At 36.7% G+C, this 20,329-nt stretch overlaps 1 protein-coding gene across 3 annotated transcripts in view; it reads left to right on the forward strand.

Moving 5' to 3' along the window:
- MPP7 (membrane palmitoylated protein 7) overlaps nt 1-20,329 on the forward strand; it is a 149,096-nt gene that overhangs the window by 56,729 nt on the left and 72,038 nt on the right. The window lies entirely within an intron of this gene.

The following is a 20,329-nucleotide window of genomic DNA, read 5'->3' on the forward strand; positions in this document are numbered from 1 at the left end:
ATGTTCCACTCCTTCAAAATAGTAACTGTGGCTCAAGTCACTAGTACAGAGCTAATTCAAGCTGTAAGGAAATTCTTAGTTCTCAAATGAGTCAGTAACTGGTGGTAACCCACACCATGAATATATCCAGACTTGAATGTAATTGAGAATTTGCTGCAGTTGTCAGTCATTGATCTAGAGGAGGCTGAAAACCAAAGCTGTTATTTTGATGTAACCTTTTCCCCTCTCTTTCAGCAACCTCACTCCAGAAAAGATTTGATAATGTTGGAACTTGGCCAAGATTTTCAAATTAGCTATGAAATTACATCTAAAAATAAACACAAGTACACAAAAGCAACAAACAGAGGAATGGTGTTTTTCAGTACTCACTTGTCTCAAGAATTTAATCAAAATTTCTGAAGCGTGGTGATTCCCAGGCTTCTTGCTGCTTTGATTCAGCTGTCTGTTCAGCTTGCTAAGAAGATCACTGAAAGAGAAACACTAATTATGTTTCTAATGTAGGTTGACAGCAGTGTGAATCTAAGTTAAATGTTAGGTCAGGAGCTAAATTAGTTTTCATTCTGGATTGGAAATTAAAGAAGGCTGTCTAGAATATGAGCGTGGATCTGTGAAACATTCAAATTTCAACATTTGCTCTTAATTTTGTATTGAGTCAAAATCTTAACCTTTTGAACTCATTCACATGCTCCTTTTTGTCTCTCCCTGCAAAAGTAAACAATCATAGCACAACTGTAACTATGACACACATCTTGAGAATACTCTGTTTGGAAAAGTAGCGCTCTCGTACTAGTGGTGAGCCCTAATTGTTTGTTATTGCAGGATGGATTGTTCTTATTAGATGAGAAAGGGTTCTTCAGGCAGTTGGGAAATTTTGAGTTTCAGTGAATGGACATCTTGTTGCAGTTACAATAAGTCACTGAAGTATTCCAACCATCTTTATTATTTATCTTGTAGATTTTAGGGCCAAGAATTAAATATATGTGTAATTCCTAACTTGTGAGCAGTTATGTTGAATCCTATTATGTCTCACACTGTCTTAAAATAGATTTATTTCTTGAAGTTGCGTCTTTATTGTTCACTAGTTATGCTTATTCTTTAATACACCCTACTAATTTTGTTCAGAAAACAGCTTTTCAATTATAAGAACTGAGGCTTTTATCAGCATCTAGAATGACTCAGTGCATGTCACAGGATGTAGGACCTCACCTTCTGATGGCTGTGTTACAGAAAATAGTGCATGAAGAACTTTCAAAAGGTTATCTAGTTCATATCTGTGTCCCAAGACTGTATCTGAAACATAGTATTTGTTTGACCTTTAACTCATTTTAGAAGGATTATTCAGTGTGCTATCAAGTTTCAGAAAAGGCAGTGAGTAGCTTGTCTGGAATGGAACTGTAAGAGCAAAAGAGAAGATCTCATCTGCCATAGTTTTTCCCTGTTACAAGGATTCAGAAGTGCCAAACCTGTCTGGGTTCTGGTATCTTATTTGAAAGACTGTTTTTCCTAGCAGTAACTTCTTAAAGTCAACTGTTCTTGCAAAGACAAATGTTTTCAATTTCTCAGGCAGAGAATGATGACAGATATTTTGTAATAAAAAAGAAGCACTAGCTTAGAGCCAAAGATGTTGTGTTCCTGGTATGTGTGAGTTTTAAACTTCATAAACTGGAAGAAAATTAGCACTGGTATGTTACCAATTATGCACTGGTATTTCTCAATTTAAAATAGACACACTGCTTAATAAAAATTTCAAAGCTGAGCGTCTTACCTTGCTGTTTAATAATTGCAAGTATCAGAGAAGAGCTGTTTTTCTAAGTTTTAAAATGGATAAAGTGCTCCAAAATGCTCGAAAAGTATAAAATGAACTTTCTACCTTTTGTACAGATATTCTAAATTTTATGAGTATTTAATAATCATAGTGTTTTCTGTTTGGTTGTATGCTATGGCATATGGTTTGCTACTCTGGCTGTCTTAATTTTGCGAAGGGGAAAAAAAAAAAAAAAGCCAGCCCCAAACCTTGCCTTGGATTTCTCTTCATTCAGTACTGTTGGATAGAAATCTTTTTGTGAGCTTGGATCAGCCTGAGCTGTTCTAAGAAGTCAGAAATGGAAAAGTTGTATTAGATCATCCAGTCCATTCCCCTGCAAATACTGGATAGTTCCCTACAATGCATTCCTATTGTAGTAAGTAAAACCAGCAAAAACTGATGCAACTCATCTTGCTTTCTTTTTTCTCAATAAAAGAATCTGTTGATTAGATTTTTGTTTGTAAAGTATAGAGAAGGAGGAACCCACAACCATTGTTGATAGTTAGGAACAGAAAACTCTTTCTGGATAGTGACTGTTCAAAGCTTGTCTCCATTTCACTCAATTTATTACTTCCTTGTCTTGTTACATGTCTCTCTTAAGTTCCATCAAAAGTCTTCAAACTTCTTGTTATTTTTAATATGGTAGTGATCCCAGTAAATCTGTAGAGATTCATAGAAAATGATCATGAAGAGATGATCCCTTGAATAATTACGTGTACTAACTTAGTTGACATCTCAGCTAGCACATGAGTACTCTGGTTGTGTTGGATTTTTTTTAGAGGAACAAAGATAAATAAAGATCTGTTTTAACTTCTCCTTTAACTTATTTTTAAAATTGAGGAGTTACAAGAATTTCCATGTGTGTTTACTTGCTGTTAGTGCACTAGACACATGTTCTACTGTTTATATGCCAAGCTCCAAGATGACGCTTCTACTTGCAATATAGCCTTAGACATTTTTCATTGTGAATGTAATGCTCAAACATTTAGTAAGCCTATCTGTTAGGCTGTTACTGAAATACTTTTTAACCAGTTGTAGTTTACCAGTTGGCTTTGGCTGGCTCAGAGCATGCACGGTTCTTTAGCCAATCCTGTACTTTGCCCATAGAGATTGTGGATGTCCTGTCACTGGAGGTGTTCAAGGCCAGGCTAGACGGAGCCCTGGGCAACCTGTTCTAGTGCTTGATCTAGATCTAGCAGCCAGCAACCTTGCCCATGCTAGGGGCGTTGGAACTAGATGATCTTTGAGGTCCCTTCCAACCCAAGCCATTCTATGATTCAGTGATTATGAAGACAATGTGGTGTTGCTGTTTCTCTTGATAGGGAAGAGATCATACATCCGAAAAGCCAATAACCGAAAATCACAAAACCATGACAAGTATGTAGCACTGGAGAAGAAAATAACTACTGCAAAAACTAAGGACTACTTGGTGAATCTAGTCTGATTTCATTGTGACTGCACAGTATTTTGGTAGCTGGCCCTGCAAAACCTTAGAATCATAGAGTTGGAAGGAACCTTTAAAAGCTCATCTAGTCCAACTCCCCTGCAGTGAACAGGAGCATCTACAGCTAGATCAGGTGCTCAGAGCCTGGCCTTGAAAGCCTCCAGGGACGGGGCATCCACCACATCTCTGGGCAACCTGTTCCAGCGCCTCACCACCCTCACTGTAAAAGACTTTTTCCTTGTATCCAACGTGAATCTACTCTCTTTAAGTATAAAACCACTCCCCCTCGTCTTGTCACCACAGACCCTGCTAAAGAGTCTGTCCCCTTCTTTCCCTTTAGATACTGACAGGCCACTATAAGGTCACCTCAGAGTCTTCTCTTCTCTAGGCTGAACAGCCCCTGACTGAACAGTCATAGGAGAGGTGTTCCTTAATTAGTGCTAATTTTCTATTAGTTTCACCTGGAAGTGGCTTGGTTTGTAGTTCTGAGAAGTTGTTTAGTATGTACTAATGTTTGTAATGTCAATGACTGTCTTTTTCTAAGGAATCTAATCTTCAAAAATAGAACAGCCAAGAGTATATCCTGGTATAAATTATTTGGCACACATATTGAATCAAATGATTATATAGCCCAAATCTTACAATCCTGGTAGTTCTTTTGGAACTTGTGGAGGGGTTGTATGGTGCAGCTTCCCCATCCCCACTATTGTCAGACATTCTGCAACTGACCTCCAGGTATGTGCTACACTAATTGTGTGCGTTGTCCTGCCACGTAGTGCATCTTCATGGTGAATGCTCTTGCCTGAGCATGTACTGCAGCATCCCCACAATTGGATATTCTTCCCCAAAATTATAGAGGAAACAGACTTGCTTATATGAATTGTTCTGCTGAGTTGTGTGTCACAAGTGATTTTTCTGGACTCATTGTTCTGAACAGTTGATGAGGATGACCCATAGACTAAGGGAATGATACCTGTGTAGGTGTCAAAGAATAACAAGGGTGGTGATGGATGAGAAGGATGTATTAGATAGGATGGTGTTGGCTTTCTTCATGGTAGCCCAATGATGTTGATATTGACTCTCTCTGTACTTCAATCTAGAAGCTATGATTGAAATATTTTTCACCTGTAATATATAAAAGTTAGTTATTTTCTGATTGCTTTGTTCTTTGTGTGTACTTTCTGTAGTGTTTTATGTAATATTTACACAGTCTTCATTGGAATTGTTTCTGCAGCTCATGAAAACTTTTTTTTCCTGTTAATTGCTTTGTTGTATGGAGAGAGCAGGGTGTGTTTGTGAGAGGCTTTGGTTGCTAGTATCCTTGTACCTGGTAAGGGGATGGTGAGAAGCATTTCTGATTTCAGGGAAGACATAAACAAGTAGCTCAGGAGGAGCTGCATTATCCAATGACAGCAAGTCAGAAAAAAATAGAAGGGAAAGTGGGACTGGAGATTTGTAGGTTACAGGTACCTAACCTTAAATCAAACGCAGTGAGTGGATTGTGGGCTCAGAGGACAGTGTTGTAGACCTGGAGAGATGTACAGACCACCTTGGAGTTGATGGAATTATTGAAACTGATAGCTCATTCACTAAAACGTAGCTTTGGTATTCAAAGTCCTTAGGCTTCTTTATTGCAGGGTTCTCAATCATATTTATTTTTAAAAAGCTGTACCTCCCAGGTAATGGGAACAGGCTGTAGTTCTGTAAGCTCTTCTGAAGTGCTGTTTACTTTGGAGATGGGGGAAAAAAACGAGGGAGAAGGTGGTGTGAGTAAGCATTTACCACCTGGCCATCTGGAGGAGGAGGTGGGAGTGTGGGGCTTGGCAGCTGGGACCAATTCATAGCCAATGAAAAAATAATTGTTCTTCATGCTCTAGAGAAAGATTGATTCTTACATTAGAGTTTGCATCTTTAATTCAGAGAAGGCATGTAAAAGAGTTCTGAATAAAGCTCTCACTCTTGACGTGCTGGCGGTCCAAACAGTGGATGGATGCGGAGATAGGTAGTCAGGCTTAAAAACTTCCACAATTTTAGGACGGGGGAGAAGGAATTTACTACAATTGATCTCTTTAATATTGGTGGACTAGATAATAGAAGGCAGTTCTTTGTCATCTTTGGTCTGTACATACAGAATTTCAGTGCTCTTCTCATCCAAAGTATTTGTAGGTAATGATCTAATTTGTATACTAAAATAAAGCTTGATCATATGCTTCCTGCTTACCTAAAGATGAAACTACTGAGGAAAAAATAACACGGTAAGAAAGCCTGATGGTGTCTGACAAGTTTGTATTCATATTTGGAGTAATTAGCATTGAAGCACTGAGTCATTTTGCTTCCATCAAAATTATTACATTCAAAAAAATGTAATGCAAGGTGTTATTCCATATGAAATGCCATGTGACTTTGAAGCCAAAGTGATTTTTGTTCAATAGCCAGCAGCTGAAATCTGCAAGTAAAGAGATCGCTCTTAGCTGGAGGCAGTCAGCTGCCTTTAAACTTAATTTCCATGGGAACAGTGATCAGATTAATCAAAATAAGGTAATTGAAGTTTTATAGAAAATACTACAGGATCTTTACTTTCTTTTTATTCAGACTGGTATTGTTTCCATGGAAAATTTAAGGAAAAGGTGAGTAGCAGCCACGCTTTGAGCAAATGCTTCTGTTGTTGAGATGGGGAGTTTCCGTATGGAGCATGTGTGTGTTGACCCCTCTCAATTGCCTGTGTGCTCATTGTGTAAACATGCAGTGCATCAAGTGATAACTGATCAAACAGAACACAAACAAAAATGGTTTTGTTTTAAATCCCAGCTAAAAACCCAAACTGTCCATGTAGCATAGTAGGACTTTCTCTCTGATGAAATACAGTTGTTTTACCTTACGCATTCGTGCATACGTACATACCTCTGCTTATTTGTGCCCTCATTAAAGTGAAAGACTGTGCCTCCAGCTTACTGAAAAAGTGGTCAAGCTTAGTGTTGGACAGTGTAACCTTCTTTCAGAGAAAATGCACATCAAGTTAGTGCCAAATGGATGCGTTAGTGCAGTTATGGTGAAATAGGATTCATTTGTGAGTTTCAGAAACATGTTTTGGTTGTACTTTGTTTACTGGGAAGCAGCTAGTGGGCACAAAGCTTTTTTTTTTTTTTTTTGTATGTTTTATTTTGTACTTCTTGGTAGAAGTTTAACTGAAAGTGCTAACTCCTGCCACAAGTTTTGATATTTGGTATCACCAGCATCTTGCAGCTTCTACATCAGGTTACTAATGTGTTTAATAGTAGAGACTTGAAATTTCATCTAGATTTTTATAAGGAAGTCTTGTTCTTGTCAACATATCCTCCTTTTAAACTCACGTTGTTAAAAATAATAATAATAAAAAAATCCAAGATCAGTTTTTAAAGTTGCAATTAAATGGGCTTGTTGACAGTTTAGTCTCATAAAAGTTGTAGAAGTTGGGCTAGATAAGAGATTCTGCAGGTATGGTATACCAAGGTTTTGAAATGAAAAATAAAATAGATAAGCTTATTAAATCAGAGGTGTGAAATATTGGTCTATGACTACTACTTGAAACTTGTGAATTAATCAGTGCTTTGGAATGTGAAAAAACTTTGGTTTAGGTTAAACTCCAGACGGAGGCATTTTTTGGATCAGTAGTAATTGATTTAAAGTTTCTGCTGGGAAACCTCCAAAGAGTAGCAGAAATCCAGCCAAAATGCTCTAGACATTAAGAAGTGAATCCAAATCCTTCTAAGACAAATAGTTTGTAATCTGATTGTTGCAGAGGGGCAGTATACCGGCCTGGTGACAAAACTTGTGCCATACCCAGATTTTTCTTCTCTATGAATCTTGTACAATATTTGTTTAACCAAAGTGATACGTGTTTTGTGTATGGTACTGAGGCCAATCAAAGGTCTCATAAGCTGCTCAGTAGTTTGATAAATCCAACATATCCAATGATAATGTCATTTTAAACTGTTTTTACAGCATTCTTTTCTTCTGGACTGAGAGTCATTTTTGTGGCAGATGAGAAAAATTATGTTCTGTAGGAGAACATGTAAGGGTGTGCTTAATTTTTTTTTTTTTTTTTTTTTTTGTTACTGTCTTGGACTATGTTTCTTTTTAGAACAGATAGTTTTAACTATCCAAGCAAGCTTCTGCAGTGCAAAAATATCATCAGAGTTATAAAAAGGATGGGATGTAATAGTTGTAAAATCTTTCTGAGGAATTGAATTCTCAGTCCCCATGCAACCAGTAGTGAGGCTGGATGGTTGTTCCTAAGTGCTCAGCTGGCCAGAGAGGCTACCACAGACAGAGCAGTGCCATTACTCACATAAATGCCAACCAGTCTGATATAAACAGAAAAGCAGACAGCTTGGTCTGCTTTCCTTCTCTCCAGCTGATCAGGGCTGGAGTTCACCAGCAAAAACCCTCAAAACTTTGCTCTCTAGGTTTATAAGCACACCCATGTTCACAGATTCCTCAAATGTCACTGCTGGTGCTAAATCCAACTAAATAGCCATGGCACTTTACCCAGACGCTGGTTCAGACCTTGAGTCCTCTGAGATGCAGGCCTCCTCTCACTGACTAGTCCAGCTTAAAGTTTGCTAGTAACGTACACACACGTTCACTGATGTACATGACACACATTTACATTCACTTATAATGGAATCACAGAGTGGTTTGAGTTGCAAGGGACCTCTAAAGACCATCTAATGATTATGCAGGGTAGCTTCGCTACTGCTTTACATTTAGTATGGATATCATCTTCATAAGGTATTTTGAATGTTAATGTACTTTGCAGATTGGATTTCATGGAAAAGAGCAGCTTTTGTTGAGATTTAGAGATTAAAATAGTCTAGCAATAGCACTACAGATACACATAGCTTTAATCAGGATGAAACCATAAATCAGCATACAATTTTGAATTTCCAAGTTCCAAACATTCTAGGAAAAAAAAAGTAACCCATGATTATAATCATGCTACTCTGGCATCTGAAATGAGATGGAATATTGAAGTTGGGTACGTTGTTAATCGCTAGCTGCAAATCATGCCATAGTGCACGCCATGCAACAAAATATTTGTAGTTTTATGACTGTGCTCTTTCATCCCAAAACATCATTTTCTACCAATTTCTAACTAATGATCTGCCCAAATTGTTATATTGTTATTATTGTCTACTTCCAAAGGGGAAAAAATGTTTTTCTTTGTTGCATATCAGGTAACCATTGAGTAAGAGCCACGGCTTGATTGCATCTTCTTTCCTGATTCTGCTGCCTCTGTCTTTTCTGAGTATGTGTATTGGTCTTTTAATTTAGAATGGGATTATTTTATGTTTACTTTTATACTGCAAAGTTTTTTTTTAATCTATGACAGATCTTTGTTTCCTTTACGTTGTTTCTTTATTCTCCCTTTAATATTCCTGTTAACACTTTAATAACCATTCTATCATGACTTCTCTTTGGTAATATCATGCTGGTTTTTACTTATTTCCAATTTTCTACAGTTTTTTCAAACCTTTAAGAATGTTAAGTGACCTCTTGTTCTCAGTCTCACTGAGTCTGATCATCTGGAGACAGACACACTTAAAGGGTGCTTTGGTATTTTTCAGTTTTGCTGGGGGAGCTCAACTGAATTTAGGTGAATAAGTATCTGTAATTACCTTATCTGTTAAGTGTAAACTAAAATTTTCATAATCTTAAAAAATTCTATTGCTGGTTTTTATTGATCTTATTTTTTTCCCCTAGATCTACATATTGTCTTCATATTTTTTCTAATTTTCCAAGTTTTTACTCAAGAAACAAAAAAAAAATTTACACGTAGCACCAAACATAGAAGAACAGAAGACCATCCTATACTAATCACTCTATTTTTTGTTTGTTTGTGGGTTTTTTTTTTCTTTTTTTCTTTTTTTCTTTTTTTTGGCTCCTTTGGTGTTTAACATTTACAACTTAAATTTTTCAGATTAATTTTAGGTCTGGGATTTCACCAAAGGTGTGTCCCCCATTGTCCATGCTGCACTTGATTTGTTGTGATCTGTTCGGAAGATTGCTAACTATCAGCCTCATGTATTTCAGAAACAAAGTAAAATGAGAATGTAAAGCATTGCATTGTAGGCATTCTTGATAGTTTTCATAGCGGTGTTTCATTAAAGAGCTTTTAAGCAAGTACGTGAATTCTCTGCTCTAAATTCTAGTACACTTAAGCACATATTTACTCTTGGTCAATTGGTTTTGTTTTCTATCTTGTTTTATTTATTTAACCTGGTCTGTGAGGAAGCATAGAAAGGCAGCAGTAAAGTTTGTAGTTAGCTTGGCTGTTGGGAGAGGCTGATACTGCCTGGCTGTTAGAAGCATTGCATTTAAGCACCCTCATGTGCTTTGATTGGTGAGGATTTCTTGTATACATCTGATGCATAGGGGACTACTGCTGCTAGCTTTTGTATTTGAAATTCTTCAGCATTATGAAGTTGCACAGCTTAAGTCCCCACATCTTTTAATGTAAAACTGACCAGAAAATCAGTTTCTAGATTTCATAATTGAGGAACAGTATAAATGATCATGGTTAGTACTGAGCATCTGTTTTTAGTGTAAGGGAACTCTTTTAAATCAATTACTTGGATATTTTCTGAAGTACTGTATCTATAATTTTATTAGTGTTTTGGGTTGGGATCCAGTGTTTGTGGCTCTTCCGTCAGATTTTGTCTAAAGTTGTGTTTACAGCATAATTGTGTTCTGTGATGAAGACCTTTGTATTCCACAAATAAGTGTTCCTTTCTTTGTTTGCATCCTTTACAGTAGCTTCTTCCCAAGAAAAGTCCACCAGTCTTTAAATTTAATGATAGGAGAACAGAGGAGTCAAAAAAAGAAAACAGTAATTCAGTTGTGTGTTGCACATGTAGGAATGTCTAAAAGTTTTTTCTTCCTAGGAATACATTTCCATAGTTGTGTACACGCAGCTTTCAGTGTCAGTGCTTCCTTAAAATATAATTTTAATGGAGTAATATAAGGTTAGGAATTAAAAAGAAATTTCTTTTTTCCTGAATTGGACTTTTATTTATTACATGACCTGTGCTGTATCGTAACATGTTGCAGAGAATTTAGGAAAACTTGAACAGTGAGCTACATACTTTTCATACTACATAAATTGTACTGACCCCACTAGATGGTGCTAATTGATAAATGTATGTGCCTGTGTATATGTTTAACTTAGAGGATATATGTCCCTATCTGTGATTAAAGCTTGTTGAGTTTTGAATAGTTTAATTCTTCATAATGAACTGTACAGAAGCGATCTCCTCAATGTTAGGAATTCAGGGAACCTGAATGGCATTGGAACTAGGATTAATGTGCATTGGCTAGAGGACTATAAGGATGGTATTTACTGTACTAAGCAGGAATAAATCAAACTCTTCATTATTTAAATTTAGTATGCTCTGCCAGAATAGTGAAAGTGAAAAAGCACAAGCTTATGCCAAGGTTTTGCAGTCCGTACATAGAGAAGCCTGCGTGTTTTCTATTTTGTGTAAAATCTTAGATGTGCAGTGATTGGAGACTGAAAAATCTATCCGACAGTGAGAAGAGCAGGTCAGCCATTATTCACATAAGAAAACTCCTTGCTTACTGAGCAGGGTTAAGAAAGTTCTTTCTTATAGATTTATATTGTTAACAAAACAGCAGAATTCATTTACTTTTGGAAAAATTAAATGGAAATTAGGTTCTTTATAATTATGCAAAAGTAAAGACCTCAACTCAAAACTGTAGTGAGTGCCTAAAAATTGTAGTATCAGGAGGAATGAAGATCACACAAACAAGTTGTTTACATGTAAAACAGACAGCTGGGCAAATGAGAACCTTTTACTGTTAATATATATAAGCTTTTGTTGTCGTTGCTGTTATTGTTTTATGAAGAAATGGGCATTTACTAGAAGCATTCAATCTAGGCACATATATATATATATATATTTTTTTTTTCTCTAACATCTAAGTGAAATCCTGAACATAGCCTTTAAGTAATCCTACTAGCAGTGATCTTGAGACTACCTGTTCTTCTTGTGTAGTGCTTCTTCCCATTCTTAGCAAACTGCCAACAATAATTCTCAGCTTTCAATATATCCCACTTTAAATCTTCTTTAGCTGTAATTGACACAGTGGAACTATACAGTTGTTCCTTTAAAAAAGAAAACAACAGCATTGTGGTAGCTTCTTTATTTGGAAATGTTAATATTTCTTTTGATTTGATTTTTTTTTCGTATTGTCTTGTTTTAAGCAATTTCTCCATATTCTTGGCATGATACCACTTAAGTACTCTGACTCTGGGAATAATTTAACATAAATTGGCATTAGCATTGATATGGAAAACACTGTAAATTCAAATTCACTTTATGACTCCTTACTAATCAACAAACTAGCATAAAGCATTGGGAAATAGTGTAATAAAATAGTGTAATTTTTTTTTTCTTTTTTAAGTTGCTGAATTAGATAATCAAATTTATAGCAAGTCATGAATTCTTCAGGATTGCAGTTTTCTTACATGTTTGTCAGAAGTAAGGTTTACAATTGTTATTATCTATTTTGGGCTTAGGAGGACTTCAGATAATGATAGCTTCCAAAACACAATCAATTAACTGTCAGCGTGGTCTTTCTCTTCACTTTCTAGCTGCATCTGGTGTGTTTCTATCCCTTCTCATTAAGTAGTATAATTATTTCTTTCTCTTTTTAAAAGAGATAGGATTCATCTTCGAAACGTGCAAATCCAACATTCATGTTCAAAAATGATTGTTATTCTGTAGCAAAGAATGATGACCACAGGAAAGACAGAAATCCTCCTCTCAAATTTAATAGAGCTCTTTAGATTTTAACTCCCATAACAGAAGTTTTGCCCTTTAGGCTACATAAGAACAGTAGCACTAGTGCCATTACAAAAAAAATCCTGATAAAGTTGAAGAAACATTTATGTTTCTTAAAATCTGACAGGCACCAAGACTTGATGACATCTTCCATTTCTGATGTTTTAGATCAATTCGGTTTATTTGTTACACATAATAATAATAGTTCACATTGGTTAGGTAAGCATTTTGCAAGTCCTTTTTTTGTTGCATTCCTAATACACATATACTTGATACTATCTAAAAAAAAAGTGTAGTACGAAGACTATGTTCAAGTGTGGGAAAAAAAAGTACTTATGCCTTAAGTATTTAAATATATACATATATCTATACACTATATCTATTCTATACAGATATATGTATACACAATATAAATACACTGATCAGTCTAAGTTCATCAGTGTCTTGAATAAAATAAGGTTTTCGTCGAGATTTGTATTTAGAATCATTGTGGAAATATCAGCTGTTCGATTGTTGGAGTAAGGATTATTTCCATCTGGGTTTCATTACTTTGTGTAATTTTACTGAGTTGCGTTTCTTCTAGAATTGAAGGGCATCAGTCAGAGTTGTAATTTCTTGATTGCACAAAGTGTACTTTAAGTAAAAGTATATTTAAATAAGTTACTTAGCAAGACATGTTGTTTATATGACAGTTATGTCAGTAAAATAATTCATTACAATATTCGTCTCACTATCAGAAGTTGGAAAGTAAAAAAAAAAAAAATAAAAAAAATTGAGGTTACTATAAATATATGTATGTTTCAGATTAGGAGTCATTTTAGTAGTATTGGTTTGAAAATCAAGTACATTTTGTGTCCATTATTAGTCATAGAACTTCCCACAAGGATCACGGAGTCCAAGCCCCGTCTCCACACAGCACCGCTCAAACTGAATATCTGAGAGCATGCATTGCCCAGATGGTCCTTGAACTCCAGCACTCGGGGCTGTGCCCACTGCCCTGGGCAGCCTGTACCATGCCCACCGCCCTCTGGTGCAGATCCATTCCCTGACCCCCACCTGCCCCTCCCCTGACACAGCTCCATGCCTTTCCCTGGGGCCCTGTCGCTGTCACAGAGAGCAGAGCTCAGCGCTGCCCCTCTGCTGCCTGTGAGGAGCTGCAGCCACCACGAGGCCTGCCCTCAGCTCCTCTGATCTGGGCTGAGCAAACCCAGGGACATCAGCCGCTCCTCAAATGTCGTGTTCTCCAGACCCTTCGCTATTTTTTGGAAGATTTCTAATAGTTTTATGTCCTTCTGATATGGTGGTGCCCAAACTGCACCCAGTGCTGGAGGTGAGGCCGCACAGAGCAGAGCAGGCAATCCCTCCCTCACCTGGTGGCGGTGCTGGGCCTGGTGCCCCCCAGGGCACGGTTTGCCCTTTGGCTGCCAGGGCACGCTGCTGGCCCACATTCACCTTGACATCAGCCAGAGCCCCCAGATCCCTTTCTGTGGGGCTGCCCTCCAGCCTCTCATCCTTCAGTCTGTGCATGTAATCTGGGGCTGCCCTGTCCCAGGTACCAAATCTGGCTCTTGCTCTTGTCAAACTTCAAGTGCTCGGGGGCTGCCCTGCTCTCCTATTTGTCAAGTTGTCTTTGTGAGGCTACTCTGTGCAAGTTACCCTTGCAGGAATCAACGGCTTCTGCAAAGTCTTTGTCTTCCCTTTAATGATGAGGAAATAGATGCTCAGTTTCTTTGGTAATGTACTCTGAAATTTTGAAGGAAAAAATGGTGTAATCCTGAATATTATTACAACTTTAAATTGCAGATTGACTTAGATGGTTTTGTTGTATGGGTGATCAGTTTCCTATGTCTGTAGCGCTGCACAAAAGTATTTCCTTGAGTCACCCATACAGCAAGATGTAGAAACTTTTTTTTTTTTTTTCACTGAAGGAGAGAGGAAATTTGCTTTTAGTAGAAGATTTGATCTGTTTTGTAAATGATCAATGAAGAGTTAGAAACAAAAACACTGATGTGACCCTACCCCAAAATCTCTATTTATTTTAAATCTGTAACCTTCATTCAAAAAGTGATGTTCATTAAAGTTGTAATAAAAGGGGCTGGTGGGTGGGCAGCGTATTGCTAAATGGCAGCATACAGACAGAAGCGTAAAGAGCTGTCAAGTGCAAAGGGCATTTTATGAACTGGTGTCCTGGTCAACTTCAGTATTACTTTTCTGGAACTTCTCTTGAAACTTTTACCAAATTGTAGGTGTTTTTATATATACCAGTGTATTGTTTTCAAAGAAGAATTGATAGACTTTTATTTTAGCAAATTCAGATGGGTATGTGATTAGTTTATTGTTCCAATTTTGTTTTAATCACAAATGCATTTACGAAGGGCAATGCATTAAAACTGAAGGGTCCTTTTAAAATCTACGAGCTTCTGTTTGAAGATTACTTGTTTCAAAGAATATGGAGTTTGATCTTCTTGTTTGTTCTCTTTTTCTTAACAAAAAAAAATTCTATTTGAGAACTTCATGTCCTGACCTCACAGAAGAGAGTGGCTTCATTCAAATTTGGAATTGTTCTGGTGCTCCTTCCTTTAGAAATGAGGTTAAAAGTGCAGAAAAACAATTTTGGAAATGCTGTACACGGTAGCCATGTAAGCTGTTTGGCTCTAAAGGGGCAAGAAAATTTATTTTGGAGCAAGTGCAACTTGTTTGGCTTTGGTCTGAACTTCCTCTGCCTACCTAGGGACACTCTTCCTATAAGCAAAGTCATCAAAACCTTTTCTTATTACTGACTGAAAAAAATGTGTTTGAATGAAGTCTGTGAAATCTCATATAATAGCAGCTTTATTTTATTGTATAAGAAACAATGAATTCAAAGTGAAAAGTGTTTCTAACAGAAAAATAAACATTTTAAGAAACTCTGCAAGGAATATGTGGGGTTGCAGCCAACATTTAATCTGTTCTGCTTGACATTGCAAAAATAAAATAGCTAATGTATTAGTCTTATTACCATATGCTTGCATATTCATTCAGACCCAAATTTTCCTATTCTTTAGTCCTTTCTCTTTTTCCTTTTGTGTGATGTGGTAAGTAAGATAAGTTTTAAATGAATTAAATATGTATGTATGTATAAAACAGTAGCTTTTAAAAATGAAGGAAAAACAGCAACACAAGCTAAGCTGTAAAGGAATTAAAATCACAAAGATAATAAATTGCTCTATTTGTAAACTACAGTGAATAAGGAAATACAAATTTCATGTAATTGCCATTTCAATTTTAACCTTAGTAGTTTTATCATCCTCTTGAATTACAGTGATCAACTGTATGAAAACTAGATGACATACTGTATGTATGTACAGATGCCATGTGAGAATGTAGAAGTAAAAATAGGAAACATAAGAATTTTTCCTTCTTCTTTTTTCAAGATTGAGTACAATCACTAATTAAGTAGAATACAGAATAGTAGAATATAGAAATTCCAGTAGGGAACCGTTGAAATGATTACAGGTCTGCAAAGCATGATCCACTGGGGGAGACTGAAAGAGTTTGAGTCTAACTTGGAAATGACTGGAGAGGTACCTAAATTTTTATGTTGAAGAGGTTATTAAAAAGCCAAAGCAGCTAATTTGTTCTCCAGCATAGGATGAGAAGTTTGGAAATCAATTTTCAGCAAAGTAAAAAGAAGTTAGACATTAAGAAAATGTTCCTAATGGTAAGTGCAGTTAAGATCTTTCAGAGTGGACGTTGTTAGCAAATGTGAAACTGTTAAGTACGATTGATTTTCCTTCAGGTAGTTGGATGAACTTCTATGACCCCTCGAGGTTCCCTCTGTCCTTGCTTGCTGTTTGAAAACCTTTGATGAGAAAATACTGATACTTGTTAAAGTTGTAAGTCAAGCTGTATATTTAATTGCATGAATGAATTACGCAACAGTCTGCTTATAGGGTATGGGACTATAGTTTTGTATAAACCACCACCTGCCTACATGTTTTTTTTCCACTTAACATTTTCTTGGTTAGGAAAAGCACTAAAAAAGGAAAGAAACTACGATAGGCAGCACCCCCTAGTTCACCTGGGCACTAATTTGGTTTTGCATATTTCAGTGTTTTGTGTTCGTGTGCTCTACGTGTTTTGTGCATAGTACTTACATCCCTGAGAAGGTGCCATGAAAGACTGTTGGTAGAATTTTGTTTCATGAGCAAGCCTTACCTGAAGTGTATCGTTAGAAATCTGTAGAACTTACCTTTGAGTACCAGGCTATGGGCAAAGAAAAGGTTAAGTGAGGTTGCTATCGTGTACGTGGCCTCTTTTGTTTTCTGAAATTGTACTGTTCAGTTTCTGTATGTTTATGTAGGAAGTCATGTTGGCGAAATTTCCATATTAAACGTAAAACTTTAAGATTAATCTGTTCCTTTCTTCCTGATGAATGTATTTGCTCTTCATCAGCTACACCAACACATTCCATGTTACCCAAACAAAAGGACATTTGTGGCATGCTATTTTCATAGTACTTACTTGGTCTTGCTTTTAACCACACATTAAGGAAGGAAATGCTACTTTTCCATTTACAAATAGAGAATTGACGGACTGTCATTCAGGAATGTGGTGATGAAGCAGAAAATCAGTTACTCACTATCTTATAATATTGGCTCATACCCTGGAACTTTTGTTTTATATTTGAGGCAATTTAATATCATTATTGGGGATGAAATTTTCTTTACGAACTTAGAGTAGGTAGCTATGATTTATGCATTTTTATTTTGTTTGTCTTTTCTAAAACACGTAATGATAAATTTTAGCAATATTCTGTGCCTCTTAACTGTAATTGAAGTCAATTGGCCTGAGTAGAATTTGATTTAAAAGCTATATGTGTTCTGAGAAAGTCAGTTTTCAAGGTAATGTGTTGAGTATTTGATGTGAATTTGCATTTGTTTTACTGCTTAGTTTTCCTGCACTTCATATGTTCATCATAGCGCACAGTTATTCTTATATTTATGTTCATTAGCATGGCGATGCTGCAATGATAAGTACAATAGGAAGGTTTGGAAAAAGATGAATAATTTTGCATTCAACCCATATTTCTGCATTGTGTAAACAGACTTGTAGATACCCACTAAATGATGAAAATAAGGCAAAAAAAACCAAAACTCTTCTGGTTCCTTTCATGTGGTACATTAGGATTCTGAGAGCAGAAAAGAAGGGAATTAAATGATGTTTTAATGAGAATTCTACATCAAGCATAACATGCATGCTCTTTCAACATAGATAACATGAAAATTTGGTTCTGCAATGCTTTTATAGCTATTTTCATTTGTTTCATGATAGCCCTTCATTTCATTTCTTTTTCATTTCTTGATTTTTTATTCTAAGTACTTCATTTTACCTTGACTAAAGTTGTTAGTAAGCTCAGACAGTAAACTCGCTGTCTAAATCTCAAAGTTAAGCTAGTGTCGTTAGTGATCAAATGAAACCCTAATCCTCATCTTGAAATCTGTGTAAATGTTGGGATTGTTCGTAAGTGTGTTCTTTGAGGTCACGCGTGTGTTGAAGTCTGGGTCTGGAATGATTTCTCTTGCTCCAGTCACTGCAGATGCAGGACACGTGGAGCCAGAATGGGCACTAACTGCCTGACAAGTTTCTCTTCTGCCTTCTTCTGCTGTTCTGTATATGAGCTGTGGCTTCTCATAGTAAACATGGTCCTCTCTGTGGTTGCATTTCCCCCATTTGTGGTGCCACTAGTGGAATTAAAGACTTCTTTGTAAACCATTCATTAAATTGAAATTTTGATGAACCATTAACAGATTCTCCACATTAAGAGAATCTTTTGTTATGCATCCATGCAAGCAACTACCCAAATGGTACAGAAGTTGTGTGGCTTTTTTTCAGGGCATTTATTTCAGATACTTCTGTTGCTGATATGCTAGGAATTATGTAACAAAGAGAGCAGTTGAGGGAGATATTCTCTCTACTCTTATGGACTTTATACAACAACATTCTTAGTGCTTGTTTTCTACATGCATCTTGATGCTTAGTAGATGTGGCATTCCAGTTCGGATCTGGAGTGCATTTTTTAAAGGCAATTACCTACCTTTTCAGCTTGTGCTGCTTTGGTTTGTGTCAGCAAGCATCAGTAATCCAGTACAGGAGCTGGATTCCTTTCTGATGAAACTAAACAAGATTATCTGCTAACAATTGTTTGGCAGACTAGACCTAACTAGGCTAGTCTGGAATAAAACCCCAGAAATGGTGACTATGGTGTGGTGACTGGTTCCTCAGTGCAGTCATTCTTTTGCATTACATACAGACTGTTGCATGTTTTCACACGTACACATAATTAGCCAAATTTTGTAGGTATCTTATCTCCGTACTGAGATATCTCAACCAGCAAGATCATCCCCAGATAAGGGAGTGTTTATATAACTAGGAACAGGACAGAAACTTTTGGTGTGATATGGAATTGCTCTCTGTCTTTGCATGATTGTCAGTACAAACTTCCCACAAAATCATCTTTGCTGTGAACTGTCAGGGTGCTGTCATTGATGTAAAAAAAAAAAAAAAGCTCTTATCCAGAGGTGTTGACATGTCTGTGAGTAGTTAGTGGCACAACTGTGCACTTGGAAGAATATTCTTACAAAGATCTGTTGGCTTCTTTGTCTTTTATGTGCTAGTATGGTTCACTGATGTTGGTGCTGTGTTTTGGGGGTTATAAATATTTGATAAAGTATTCTTACACGTATATTCTTTACTTACACCAATTAAAAAGACTAACTTCGTCTCCTGTTTACTCCTTATTCCTCTCCTGATCTTTGTTTTGAATTTGTGTCCTTCCTGCATTTTGCTTCCTTGTAGTCTCGCCACCACCAATGTTCATTGCATACCCTTTCCAAACAAGGATCACCTGTGGGCTCTAAATCTTGCATGGCACCATTACAGTGTAACACAGTGTGTGTTTTCTTCACAAATGTTGTGTTTACTTTCTTTGCTGTTTCCTCATAAAATAAAGATAGGTTGATCAATGCATATAACAAGTAAAAGTCATCTGGTCCATTTTGGTGCTCCAACTTAAGTTTTCCAGCAACTTTGTAGGTGAAAGCTTTCTGCTGGATTTCTGGTAAATCTTGGACTGTAGTACAGCTACAGGCTACTCAATCTGGTTTGTCATTTGTGGCTTTGAAATTACTGTTTTGTCCTGTGTAAAGCCTTTCAGAAAAGTCCTGCTTACACAATTGTGTCAGACCCCACTAAATATTAGTAAAATTATTCTTGTATTAGGGGGATTCCATCCCCGTAGGAGCAGGGGTGTCCTCTTCCCTGTGTTTTCTCAGCCCAATGATATGTACCTGGAATGTAAGAAATCTGAAGAAGAAACTAAACTTGTGTGGTAGGATTCTTTGCTCAAGGTACTAGTTTTTCTGACTCAGAACATTCTCTGTGGATTTTGAAATAGTCAAGACTGAGGACACTGCAGAAAACTTAATTCCACTTTACTTTGTTATAGAAATCTTAATTCAGTCTCTTTGGGAAAATTCAGACACAATTTCCCTTGCCTAAGAATATGCTGAAATTGTATACTTTTGCAAATGATTATTCCTCCCTTTTGGGATGTTTCTCTGGAGTGAATACATTGTCAGTGTTTGCAGAGCCTCCTAAGTGTACCCAAAAAACCCTGTGGTGAAAGGGATAGGTCATCATAAAAAAAAAGTCAAAAAAACCCACAAAAAAAAAACTCCAGCAACTTAGCCATCTGTTCAGCAGAACAGCTTTACATGTTTTATTTACAATACATAACTCTTGCTTTAACAGACTCTGTCTCATCTGTGAAGAGACACTTTCAGGGTTCCAGATTTACACTTAAATGTCAAAAGAAGTTGAAACATACGCACTATATTTTCTATTTTTTAAAGCATTACACAGGCTTAGACTCCCCATAGGTTCTGTAGGTTTCTACTAGAGAGATGACAATAGCATTAAAGTTACTGGACATCTAGAGCAGAACACAAGACAACTTTGGCTTTCCTATTAAGTAGAATACTTCTGAGTGGAGCTCGAATAGATGGTTGCAAATATGAAATGCTTTATCCTACATAGTAAATGCTTTCTTTTCTTCCATATTGAATCCACTCCCCTACTTCTCTCAAAAGTGTTTCAGGATGGTTGTAATTGGTGCTACTGCTGAATTTCATTCTGTGACATTTGCAAAGGGACATAGTGCTTGAATTACTGTTCCATTTTGCTTTTCAGCTCAGTTTG

The sequence above is a fragment of the Numida meleagris genome, chromosome 2 (genome assembly GCF_002078875.1).
Source record: "Numida meleagris isolate 19003 breed g44 Domestic line chromosome 2, NumMel1.0, whole genome shotgun sequence".
Taxonomy (NCBI): Eukaryota; Metazoa; Chordata; class Aves; order Galliformes; family Numididae; genus Numida; species Numida meleagris.